At 45.0% G+C, this 12,568-nt stretch overlaps 1 protein-coding gene across 1 annotated transcript in view; it reads right to left on the reverse strand.

Moving 5' to 3' along the window:
• The window catches only part of FNDC3B (fibronectin type III domain containing 3B), a 185,807-nt gene extending 173,789 nt beyond the window's left edge, over positions 1-12,018 (reverse strand). Inside the window, exon 1 of the mRNA XM_014887063.2 lies at positions 11,907-12,018. The gene's annotated coding sequence lies outside the window, so the exon portion shown is untranslated. The remainder of the gene's footprint in view (positions 1-11,906) is intronic.
• Positions 12,019-12,568: the final 550 nt, after the last annotated feature.

The raw sequence follows: 12,568 nt of genomic DNA on the forward strand, positions 1-12,568 counted from the left end.
CACAAAAGCATTTCTGCTGGGAAAGGGAACACCACAGGTCAGTATTACAGCAATTTCAGTACAGCTACCAAGCAATTAGCTGGATAATACCTTCTCTACATGCTGATTTTTTTTCATTTTCCAGAGTCCTGGTGCCAGCAGAACTAGCAATTCGCTCGTTTTCCAGCTACTTCTGAAGTTGCAGATGACCAAATTTAAGATTTCCTTTCCTTATCACTGACAGGTTTTGTTTTCTGCTTTGGCATTGCACATTTGTTCACTGATCTCATATTTTAAACTTCTACTTGGCATTTCAATATAGCTTCCATCTTCATCGGCAAACAAATTCAGACATTCTGATTTTTAAACATTTAAATTCACATTTGCATAAGCCTGACCTTGTTACCTTTTCTCCCCCTAAGACAAAATGTAAACAGAAGTTTATCTGGCATTTTGATTTTGCTTTGAAGCCTGTGATTATCAAGAATTAACATACTCTTTTCTAGAGATTACCATTGGTAAAGTTTTGGATACAAACCTCTCCACTTTGATTAGTGATCCACCGCTTTTGGAAAACACCTTTATTTTCTAACCTGATGTTCAAAGCTCTTTGAAAGCTGCCCATCTCCTTTCCTGGAACTATGTTATATCAGGACCTTCTACCAATTAAAGTAATAATACATGAAAGTGAAATTCCACCAGGATTGCAGCCATACTCAAGTTGCACCACCAATTCTGTACAGCTTTGCACATGCATAACTTTAGGTGCAAGCAGACTTGAAAAAAAGTTACCAGTTGAAGTTGAAAGCCAGTTCATTAAAAAAAATAAGGATTAGATTTATAAATTTCACAGCTGCAATGAATGCCCACAGTACTTTCATCAGACTGCATTCCAGGTTCTCTGTTCTCCCTCTTCCTTGAAATTCATCTGCCACTTGCACACTCCTTATTCACATATGGGAATATCACAGCCACATATTCTTTAAGAGCCTTGCACTAAGCCCTGTACATTAAAAGTACTTAGGTCTTTCTGCATGCCCTAAATTGGCCCCTGCTTAGATAGCTGGGCTGGGTTTGGACTGAGCTGCTTGATCAAATTCTAAAGAAGATTTTATTTATTGACATCTTGCATCCACACACTTATCTGCCAGCACTGGCTTTTGGCTTAAACAGTCCTGTACGCCTTCAGTGTTTACCTCTCCGATGGATTTAGAGATAGTCAAGTTCATTGGAACTTCTTTCCTGTAAATATTTCTCCATTTCATCTTACAGGAAAGGCTTTCCACACTTCCAGTCATGCTTGTAACCCTCGCCTGTAACTCTACCACTTCAAATTTACCCATCTTTCACTAACATAGGTGATCAGAATGCATACACTTTCCAAAACAAATCCCAGAAGGACTTGCAAAATAGTGTTAATCTCCCTTCCCATCTCTATTAAAAGCAAAATAAAGATTCCCCCCTTGGGTGGGTGCCTTTCTTCATGGCTGTATAACCACTATCAGACCACGTTCACACTCTGGTTGAGCAGCTGCACAACAAAGTCTCCATATCTGCTTGAAGAAACTTCAGTGCTAATATTGATCACAAAGGTCAGGGAGAGCTGATGTTGGCAGAAAAACAAAGAAAACCTTTGTCTAATATACTAGAATAGATAAAAATGGTATTTATCTGTTTCTTCCTTCCAACTCTGTATTTTGTGTATGATGAGAGAAGAGGGGTTGCTGCCCCTCCCCATCTGCCAAATCCTTTCATAAATGTGCAAATTGAATATTGCAAGACACTTTCTGAAAAAAACAGGGATATGCAAAAATACTCAATACTGAAAAAACAGTTAAATCTTCTTCAAAAGTTTTAAGGCAAAGTTTTCATTTGAATCACCTACACTTTGCATACAGCTCCCTCAAATTGTCTTGCACTTGCCAGGCAGCAGGAGCAGGAGGAAGAACAGTCCTGGCAGGGAGCACAGGCAGGATCTCACTGCCCCCGTGGCCAGCCAGCCATCCTGGGGCAACCCTTCAGGGAACCAGCAGACCACACTTACACCTCACTTGCTCCACAGAGCCAGGACACTTCAGGAAAAAAAAAATTACGCATCCATAATTAATGGAAAATAACTCTTCCGAGGACAGAAGAGGAGGGAAGCTGACAGATCCAATCTGCCATCCCCACACACTTTCTAACTCGAGTACATGTGAGGTTAGTGCAGGCAGCAGGCCAAGGCTTTGCTTTTCCCTCCCCAAGTGAAAGGACAGCTCTGCCGCTGCCACGTCGCTCGTCTCCAGCCAGCGCTGCCCACAGCCCTGCAGCTGCAGCACAACCACGTCACTGCTGGGACCAGCCTGGGCCCAATCTGCTCAAAGGTGCTGTGAGCACCGTCCAAGTGAACTCAACCACGTAAGAGTGCATTATAGCATTTCACTGGGAGAGAACGTCACGGAACCTGCAATTATAGCAGGGCCAATAACAACAAGACACTTGGTCTACTCGTAAACTAATCCAGTCAATGCTATTTTCCATGTCTTCGTATATCCATATTTTCTTTGTCCCAATTTTCACATTTCACTCACCTTCCTCCCCTTGCACTAACCCAACAAGTGAGGATACACTGAAATCAATACACTGTAGTCAAGAAAAGTCTAACAAAGTAAAAAGGGAATAGAGAAATAAGGATTTATTAAGACCAGAAAGGACTCAAACATGCTAGCAAGGGCAGGACTGGAATAGTTTAGAAGGTCCGAGAAACTGAAAAAGCTTCTCGCAGCAACATTTTAGAACATAATATCATCCTGTTTGACTGCATGATCACAAAAATGCCAAAAGGAAGTGAAACCGTTGATGTCTAACTTCAGAGTTTTAGATCCACAAATATTGCCTTTACAGTAATATAGCAGCTCTCACATACCCACTGAAGCAACCTATTCAGGGGTGCTTAAAAATTCAAGTGTAGCCACCTTGTTCCTTACACAGATTGTGGTTACAGAAGTATCTGAATGACTCGACTCTTACGTTTTATCCAGAAGTGGCTGATGTGGAAGAGATCAGAGATCCTTTTGGTAGCACTCGGCAGAATTGCCTAATTTCCACCACATCACCATTTCCTGCCCACTGAACAAGGCAGCTGGAACAGCTGGACAAGCACGTCCAGCCCTGTTAACCAAGAGGGGAAAGGGTAAAGATAAAACACCACACACACGAGAGCTTGCAGAGAAAAGACACTTAAATTAGGTAACAAGACAATTCCTTTCTGTTTCTCATATCCTCGCAGTCGTGGGCGTACAGTGCCCTGACTGCTGCTTGCAGTGCTCACTGACCCGAGGAACAGCCCTCATGTCAACAAAAAGTTTGCACTGTATGTCTAATAAAGTCACAGAGGATGTTTATGTTTTGTGCAGTCACTAAAAGCACCGCTGAACTTAACAAGCAATAATAAAGATCTGTTAGAGCAGCATATGGAGCTGCAAAAATAAACATGTGTGGAGCAGAATGAAAGAAGTTAATTTCACCACCAGCTGACACACAAGAAACAAGGATTAAGGCTCAGATCACAGATTCATGAAATGGTTTGGGTTGAAAGGTACCATGAAGACTATGTAGTTCCAAGCCCCTGCCATGGGCAGGGACACTTTCCACTATCCCAGGTTGCTCCAAGACCTGTTCAGCCTGGCCTTGGACATTTCCATGGATGGGGCAGCCACAGCTTCTCTGGGCAACCTGTGACAGTCTCCCCATTCTCATAACAAAAAACTTCTTCCTAATATCTAAGCTAAATCTATCCTTTTAGTCCCTTTTCTCCACTTTTATGTCACACTCTGAAGAACTTCTGCTTTGTGGAAAAATCTCAGAATTCCTCTTTAGCCATAAGATTTCTTGTGCATTGGTCAGCTAAGAATAATGTAACCTGCATGTTCAATACCAAGTAAGAATGTGACCCCAGACCTTCATCTAGTACTAAAATTCTCAATGAACCTTATGCTGCTTCCTATTTATGGCATTTTAACTTCCTGGCATGGTAAGAAAAGCTGAGTCCTGCCCAGTACTCCACAACAGTCATCCAACAAGACATTATCTAGGTCTCTGGCGAAATCCATAGGATATTTCTTAATTCTGAACATGACATTATTACCTTATCAACATCTAAGTCAACCTCAGTGGGAAATACAAAATCATTTATGTTGGTCCTTTAAGGTTTCTGTTTGTTGACTTTCTGTTTGTTGTTGAGCTTCTGCTGAACTAAAATGTAATTTAGTTTTGTAACAAATAAACCAAAAGGAAACATACAAATAGAAAGTTACATAAGGAGACACCGTGGGAATGAACTACCTACCTGCTTGAGTGCAAGCAAAACAGAAGTATCAGAAAATCAGGATTCACTTCTGCTTATTCTGTGTGTTTTATCAGCATTATCAGAGACCAGGAAGGTATCTACAGCAGCCTAAATAACAAACTTCTGACTAGAGAACAGTGAGAAATTGACTGTCAGACAAACTGACTTATGAACATATGAATTTATACCCTGAAATGCCATAAAATTAACACTTCATCCTCAAAACATCCAACATACTTTTCGTACAAGTACAAAAGGAGGTTGAACTCTTCAGAGCAGAGTTGAGAGCCTGCAGGGTCACAGTGCACAAAGAGAACAGGGGTCAGTCTTCTGGCTATCGAGTCGTTTTGAACTGATCCAGAAACTTAAGTGTTGTTTCACTCCACAATTTCTACGGGGGATTATTTGTGACACTGACATCTTCTCTGCTCCTCTAAGCCACATAAGTCACTCATTTAAGAGGAGACAACATATGTACTTGTTCAGACATCAACATAGACATAGTGAAGCACCACTTAACTATTATTTATACTGAATTTGGATTTATTTTTTTGCCATCCCTTTCTCTTTTCCTTAACACCACCAACTTTCTGCAACTCATCCTGCTTCGGGGCTCCTCTGCAAGACTAAGCTCACCACAGACCATGTGCAGTTTAACTCCTTCCAACACTGCCAAATATATACATGAGGCCACCTCACCATACTGCCAATCTCTCATTTCCTTCCTGACAAGAATACCTTTGCCAACCAAGCCAGGAAACTTCTGACCCATTTTCCCTCCTTGTAGGGCCGGCTGGGACCCATACCACGGACAATGCCTCAACCTATGATCCAAGAAGCAGCACCTGTGGTCCTTCAGCTCTTCTGAAGCACATGAGGACAACATCCCACAGCCTTCCTGGGTCGTTTGTACCCACCTTGGGGCCAAGGCACAGCCACCTGGGCTGCACTGCTGGGCACACCCCACTGCAAATCCGTGTGGATGGGCACGTTCCTCCCACCCAGCAGCCTCACGTCCACATGCCAGCACTTTTAGTCATGCAAAGGTCACACATCACAACCAGTGAGTGAGCAAGAGCCTGAAGCCAAGGAAGAGGACAGAAGGGAATGCAGAGTTCCACAAACACAGATCTGCTGCCCCTCCCTCACCCACATCTGAAGCATTCAAAAAAAGCCAGCTAAGAGCAAACATGGTGCCAAATTAAGTTTTGTGTCTCTAGCTGCTCAGTTCCCCTGACACTTGTCAGATGGGTTGGTCAGGAGGGACACTGCTCCTGTGACCAAATGCTGCACCCCAAGCCCCCCAGCCTGGAGCACGAGAGCAGAAGAAACCTCACTGCACGGCTAAGGATCACCTTTAACAGCTTTGCAACCAACAGAACATAAATCATACTGAGAGATAATTAGAAGGAAAACCCTACTGTAGGATGAAGAATCATGGGTGGCTAATGAATAAGTGTGTTAAAGAAAGGATGGGCAAGTGGGACACTGAGAAAAGCAGACCTTGGAATTAAAAAAAAAAAAAAAAAAAAAAAAGCCAAACAAAACCCTCACTAAAGCAGAAGCCAATTCCATAAAAATCCAGAGAGAAAGAAGAAACGTTGTTTTCTTTTATTTGCTTTTCTTTGAGCTGCCACAGCTTCTAACACTTTCCAGCATTCGAAAATGAAGACTTGTTGCTCTCTCCTCCCCAAGGCAGGCTTTGAAAACAAATTTCCTAGTTAACCTGCCAAAGCAGAAGATGTGATAGCAGCTGAATGTCCCTCTGCCCTGCTCAGGGGATGACTCAGTGGAAATCAGCCCTCAAGAAATGTGTTGCCACCCTTCAGAAGATGCAACCAAATAGGAACAAATTCTTCAAAGTCGTGGCTTCCAAGGTAGCTACAGTTCAATACAGGACTGTAGAATAGAGGAACATTAACATGTTTTGGGGGAAATCTATAGCTTATTCTTAACACTTTGATTTTTAATAGTTAATAAAAATATATTTCCTAACAAGACCATAAAATAATTTCCCCAGAGTTTTAGAGTAGCATGAAAGAACAGGACATTAGCACGTTCTAAGAAAAGTGAAGTAAGAACTGGTGGAAACAAGACCAACATAATAACTGTTCAAGCCAACCAAACACACCCCTCCAAGCCAAACACCAACTGCCATCTGCTAGAAGAACAAAACACCACACTCAAGCATGTATGCACCTAGGTCCCAAGCCTGCATCCAGTCCAAATACATCTAGAAGAATCATGCACATGGTATATTCCAACTTGCCTTATCTTTTCACAAAAGGAGGAATTTTTTCCACTTCAACCTAAGCCATTATTCTTGATACTTTAACTTCATATGAAAGACAAAATACTGAGTCCCTCAGTAAAGCAACACCCATCATGGAGTCAGTCAAGCCAAAGCTGCACCTTTGCTTTTCAAACTCAACATTTCTATCAGTACTTATAGACAAAAAAAACCCCCATAATTTGGGAATTATAGACCCCAAAAATATTCCACAAGCTCTGCAGTTCTACTACTCTGTTAATTCATTCTAATGAGGTGATGCTTCTGGTTACCATACATTTGCTAGTAACAAGACACTGAAGGCAATTTTTTCCCTTCTGCGAGTTGACATGACATGACTCCACAAAAAATACAGGCTGACCAGAAGGAAACCTACTCAGTGCTCTCATTATCCATAAAAGCTTTCATTTTTTTTCTCTGCTGCATTATTCCACGTCAATAAATAAATAAGGAGCAGAGCAATGCATAACACTGAGTAACGTACACAGATCAGTTCAAGTGTCTGCAAGCATAAGGCCACTTATGTTAGGTGAATTGTCATTGAATAGGGACATACTTCTACAACAAAAGCAAGTTATAAAGTGGAATGAATTCTTTCAACTAACCATACGCTAAAGGAAAAGGGTAAGGTCATCCTGAAACAAATCAGGACAACTCTCTGCTCCCACACTGTTTCTGCTCAAGGTCCAAAATAATCATTCAATATTACTTCACCACAGTTCTGGGCTCAGCTGAAGAACTGTGCAGAAATATTGGGGCAAAAGATAACGCTGGGATTTAGGTTATAAAACATTGGCATTTTATTAGTGGGTGAGTGGAAGAAACAGGGAGCAACCATGTAAAATTGACACAGCTGCACAGAGGCTCAGAGAACCTACAAACTAAGCAGAGCAGATTGATTTTGCTAGTTTAGATTAAAAGCATGAGGAAATCTGTCCACAACATCCCAAGGATCTCTGAGGGTGGCAGGGGGTCATCTAAAATTGTTGTTTATTGAAGTTTTTATTAACCTCTTGAAAGGAATTTCTTTCTCTCTTTCCAAAGCATTCCATATGAAACATTCCTGGAAGCATGAAGTGGATGTTTAAATACATGTATACGCACATTCTGTAATTAGAGTCCTTGGCAAGGACCTAATAATAGAAATGTCCATAATTATGTATAAGGAAACGATAAGAGACCAGGATGTAAAGCATGTTTTAAGGTATTTGCATTGCTGCCACAGAATTGCCATGCACTAACTCAACACAGAAAAATCAGACAGGCTTATCACCTTCATCTCCAGACAATTCAAGTGTTTGCTTTCAGTTATTCTAAATCTAACAAACAAGATAAACCAAAACACAACAGCAGAAACTCCTCTCCTGAATCCATCTTGTCATTGCACTGAGTACCTTCTAGAATGAGGAGCAGATGCCAGAACAAGCAAATGCCACATATCAGTGTTAGCTGCAGTTTTGTCCTCTCAAAAAAAGAAACAGTAAAATATATATTTAATTACTTAGGAATTGTTTGTTGCTTCATATTGCAAAACTAACACTATACATAGTTGCAGTTTACTATGCAGACTATCCACATGGCAATTTCCAGTATATTACCATTATAAACTGTCACCACTAGAAAAACAAATAGAGAATGTTTCTTATGCTGATGGCTTTTTGTCTGTTATCTGCTAACAAACACCACAATTTACTTGTAAACAAAGGATTCCTCAGATGAAACGCAGAAAGCATGTCACTGGAGAAGCTCTACATTTTAACCTCTAAGCTCAAGGAAACCCATCCTTTTCCCAATTAAAAGCACCACAAAGATTTGCTCAAAGCTGCACTACCTGGGACCTCCAGGGAATATTCCTGCTCAGGAACAGACTCTAACACAGGCAATGCTTTTCTTGTGTACTTGCTCAACAGCACCGTCATTTTTCATCCAGAGCAAAGCACAGATTTAACATCCACAGCAGCATTTCTGAAAGGCAACTCATCTCTCCAACACTGTTGCAAATTCCACGATAAATCACATTTAATTAGTTTGTGCTTTTTTTTTTTTTCCCCTGGCTGTCTGGAATCCAACAGTGAGCAGGCTTCCAACTTCAATTTTGCAAAGAGGTGCTTAGAATAAACTGATAAAAACGCCAAGCACCACGTCCCCACTGGAAGCTGTTTGGAGTTATCTGCTCGCTGACACACCAGCATTCCTGCCTGTAGATGGCTTTTCACCGCTGTGTACCCAGCGGCTCCTATTTCCAATGCCTTGTTTGAAGAACTTCCCTCTTCCCACATACCTTCCATCTCCAGGGACAGATCACACAGGGACACTAAACCTTGGCCGTAAACAACAGGGGTTTTGATACCGCTGTTTCCAAAGGACCCTCCACCACTCAGCAGTGCGGGGACAATCACTGAGGCACAAATCCTCCAGGCAACGCTTGAGAAACTCTTTGCCTCGCCACTATTTTGCACAGCTGAGATTTACACAGGGCTCTGCTGGCTTCTTCTGCTATTTATTTTATTTGCTGTACACTAAAGGCTACTGCCAACAAATGGGATTTCGATAACTTGTGGCATGTTGCTCACAACAATTCCAGTGTGCTGGGACACTATTTCCAGATTTCAAACCCAACACCACATCCTTGGTGAAGTGACAGGATGCTCTCCCAGTGTGTCCCAAACTCCAAGTGCTCCAGAGAGTCATTTCATCTTCCCTCATGTCTTTTCTTTGGATGGAAGAGGCAGATTACAGCAAAGAAAAAAGCACTGTGGAGAGCAATTTGTTTGATTCAGGTGTTTTCATGCTCTGGGTCTTTTATTTAATTACATGTATTTAGCAGGCATTTATCCTCATGCTACAAACACTTATTCGTACTGTAAATGTTGGTTCTGACAACCTACATTTTTGAGGGAAAAAGTCAATTATACTTATTAGAAAGTTCATGAATACAACCACACACATGCAGAAATTTGCTGCATGGTCTGTATATATTTTCTTGCACAGATTTATGAACTGCAGAAGTTTGACTGCCCTTAACTGCTTCTCTTTCTCAGAGGACATAAAGGAAACTATAAAGTAAGGAGGAAAAAACCCAAATTCTCTGTTAGGAAAGAGGTATGATGGAAAAAACTTCCTTCAGTTCCCTAAATACTACACGTAGAAAAAACAGTGCCAGGATAAACACATTTCAGATTGGAAGTTACAAACTTTTCTGGGACTAAAGATAAAATACTTGCAGTATGCAGTTACAGCTCTGAGCTTCTTGGCTATAGCAGAATATCAGCTTATTTTGGCTGCTAACTACCTTCATTTCTTATCCTTTGGCCAACTACAGGCTAACAGTATGAAAAAACCCTCTCATTGCTGTCCCAGTAGTGACCTCAAACCCAAACCAGATGAGTCCCTAAGGCGCAAAATAATAAAAAAATTTTTAAAAAACATATATATCACCTTCCACACAGACTCATCTCTGAGCTACGTTATAAGCATAAAGTAGCTAAAAGATACTGAACTGGGAAAAACAATACACAATACTTCTGGGGCAGCAGACGTTTCTGCCACAGCAGGGTCCCAACACAACCACAAATCACAACTGCTTTGAAACTAACGAGAGGGAACCACAGAAGTGCTGAAGATTAAGAGAAAAGCACTAACAGACCGCTTCTGTGCGAGACCCGAAATGACCCCGGGAACACGGCCAAGAATCATTTTCTTACTGGTAGCACCGGCAGCGAATTCTGCGACCGCTGAGAAAGACACACGGGCCCAAGGTGGGCCAGACTGGCGGGGGACGGGGAGAAAGGAGCAAGATGCTTGCAGGCAGGAGGCAGCCCTTGGCCATTCCTGAGGTTTATGGAAGCGATGCCTTTATCTGGATTTGCAGCCAAGCACACATTGTGTCATCCGTGTCCAGACCAGCCGCTCCCCATCAGAACAAAGCGCAGACCCAGACCAGGACAGGCACGGAGGCACTGCCAGGCCTGGCACTCTCAACCTTTTGTAAGCAAGCTCTGCTGCTGCAAATAAAGGTTGAGAAATAGCGTTCCACACTTAAAAAATGTGTGGAAGTTTGAAATGCCATTACCTAGCACATTGTTAAACTCGAGTTAGACTGGTTTGGCACCTTTCAGGAACGTACTGAGCCCTGCGTTCTGCAGGGTAAGCGGTTAAGGGATGCAGCAGCTGTGGTTAGGGCACAGGTAACTGGGAGAGCGAATCCTGTTCTCACAGAGCCAGCACAGAGTTCAAACAGCAAATAAAAAAAAATCCTAAATAAAATAAATTAAAATCCCGCCAACAAGGAACTCCAACCTCTCCATACCTCAGTTCCCCCCACCCCTCGGATGGGGTAACTATCCCTTTAAGGCCAGTGCTTTTATATACTTAAAAAGACACAAAGAAATGCAAATGAAATACAAAATTACTAATATGGAGAGAGGCAGGCTTGCCCCGCGCCTTCTATTCTACAAATATAGATGGGATAAATGGTTCGTTACATTTAACTCCAAGCCGCACTACCTCCGCCAAAACCTTATTTAAATAGCACATTTCTGAGAACCGGCAAGGGGGGGATGCAGCTGTGGGTCTTAACCTAAGAGAGGTTAAGCTTTTTAAAAGAGTTGTTCTTTTTTCACTCCGTCTGCTGGTCGCATGCCATTTTAAAAAGGTGTCTGGCAAGCAAAAATAAAAAGTTTCCAGGGCTTTCCTTCCCCAAGCCGCCTCTGCCAGGAGCCGGGCGGGGAGGACGCGGCCGAGAGAAGACGGTCGCGCCTTTCTCCGGCTTTTTCTCCAACATGCCCTCTGGATCCCGACGTTCTGGCGGCCGAGGAGCCCCCGGTTCCTCCACCTGCCCGCAGCGCCGGCCGGGCAGCGGGGCCGCGGAGCGGGGCGCGGCTCGGGGAATGCCGCGGGCAGGAGCCCCGCACACACCCGCGGTGCCCGCGGCCCCCGCCAGCACCGACCGCTCCCGCACTTCTCCTCCGGGAGCCGCAGCGGGCGGGGAGGGCGGTGGCGATGACAGCGGCCGGGCCGGCCGCCCCCAGGGACAGCCGGGCGGTGCTGGAGCGCCCGTCCCGCCGCCAGCCCCGAGCGCGGCCGCTCCCGCCCGCCCGCCGGGCGCTCCCCGCGCCGTGGGGGGAGCCGGCGGGGCGGGGAGAGAAACTTTCCACCGAGTGCGGCCACGTCCCGCCACCGAACAAAAGAGCCGGGACCGGCAGAGGCGCCGCCGGGCGGGGGACGCTGCTGCCCGGCGCTCGGAGCGCAGCGGAGCCGCGGGGCTCCCCGCCCGGCACCCGCTTCCCCGCAGCGCCGCCGCGTCCTTACCTGCGGGAGGGCGGTGCGGGGCGGCGAGTCCCGGTTAGCTGGAGCGAGTGCCGGGAGGGCTCGGCGGGGATTCCGCCATGTCAGTGATGTCGGCACCACATGGGGCCCCGGCCGGCCCACGCTACCGCGCACTCTGGAGTAGCGGCTCCCGCCGAAAAGGCGGCCGAGGCGGGCGTGGGACGCCGGCCAGCCCCGCTGCCGCTCCGCCTCCGCGCCGCCGGGGCGGGCGCTCCGTCAGGGGCGGGCATGGGGCGGGCACGGCGCCCGGCCCCGGCCCCTGCCCCTCCCGAGCCCGTTCCGCCGTGCCCGCCGCGATCCGCTCGTCCTTACTTGGAATCGTAGGGTAATGGAATTAGAGAATCATCAAGGTTCGGGATGGTCCGGATCCCTGCAGCACCGCTATTACCGCTAAATCACATCGCCCAGCGCCGGGCGCCTCTTTAACACCTCCAGGGATGGTGACTCCACCGCCGTCCGTTTCAATGCCAGACCACCCTAATAGTAAAACATTTGTTTCTAATGTCTAATCTGAATCTCCCCTGTCTCAGCTTAAGGCTGTTTTCCTCTAGTCCTCTCACTGCAGGTGCGGGAGAAAAGAGCATCCCCCATCTGGCTACAATCTCCTTTCAAGGACTTGCAGAGAGGGATGAGGTCTCACCTGA

The sequence above is a fragment of the Sturnus vulgaris genome, chromosome 10, assembly GCF_052056855.1.
Source record: "Sturnus vulgaris isolate bStuVul1 chromosome 10, bStuVul1.hap1, whole genome shotgun sequence".
Taxonomy (NCBI): domain Eukaryota; kingdom Metazoa; phylum Chordata; class Aves; order Passeriformes; family Sturnidae; genus Sturnus; species Sturnus vulgaris.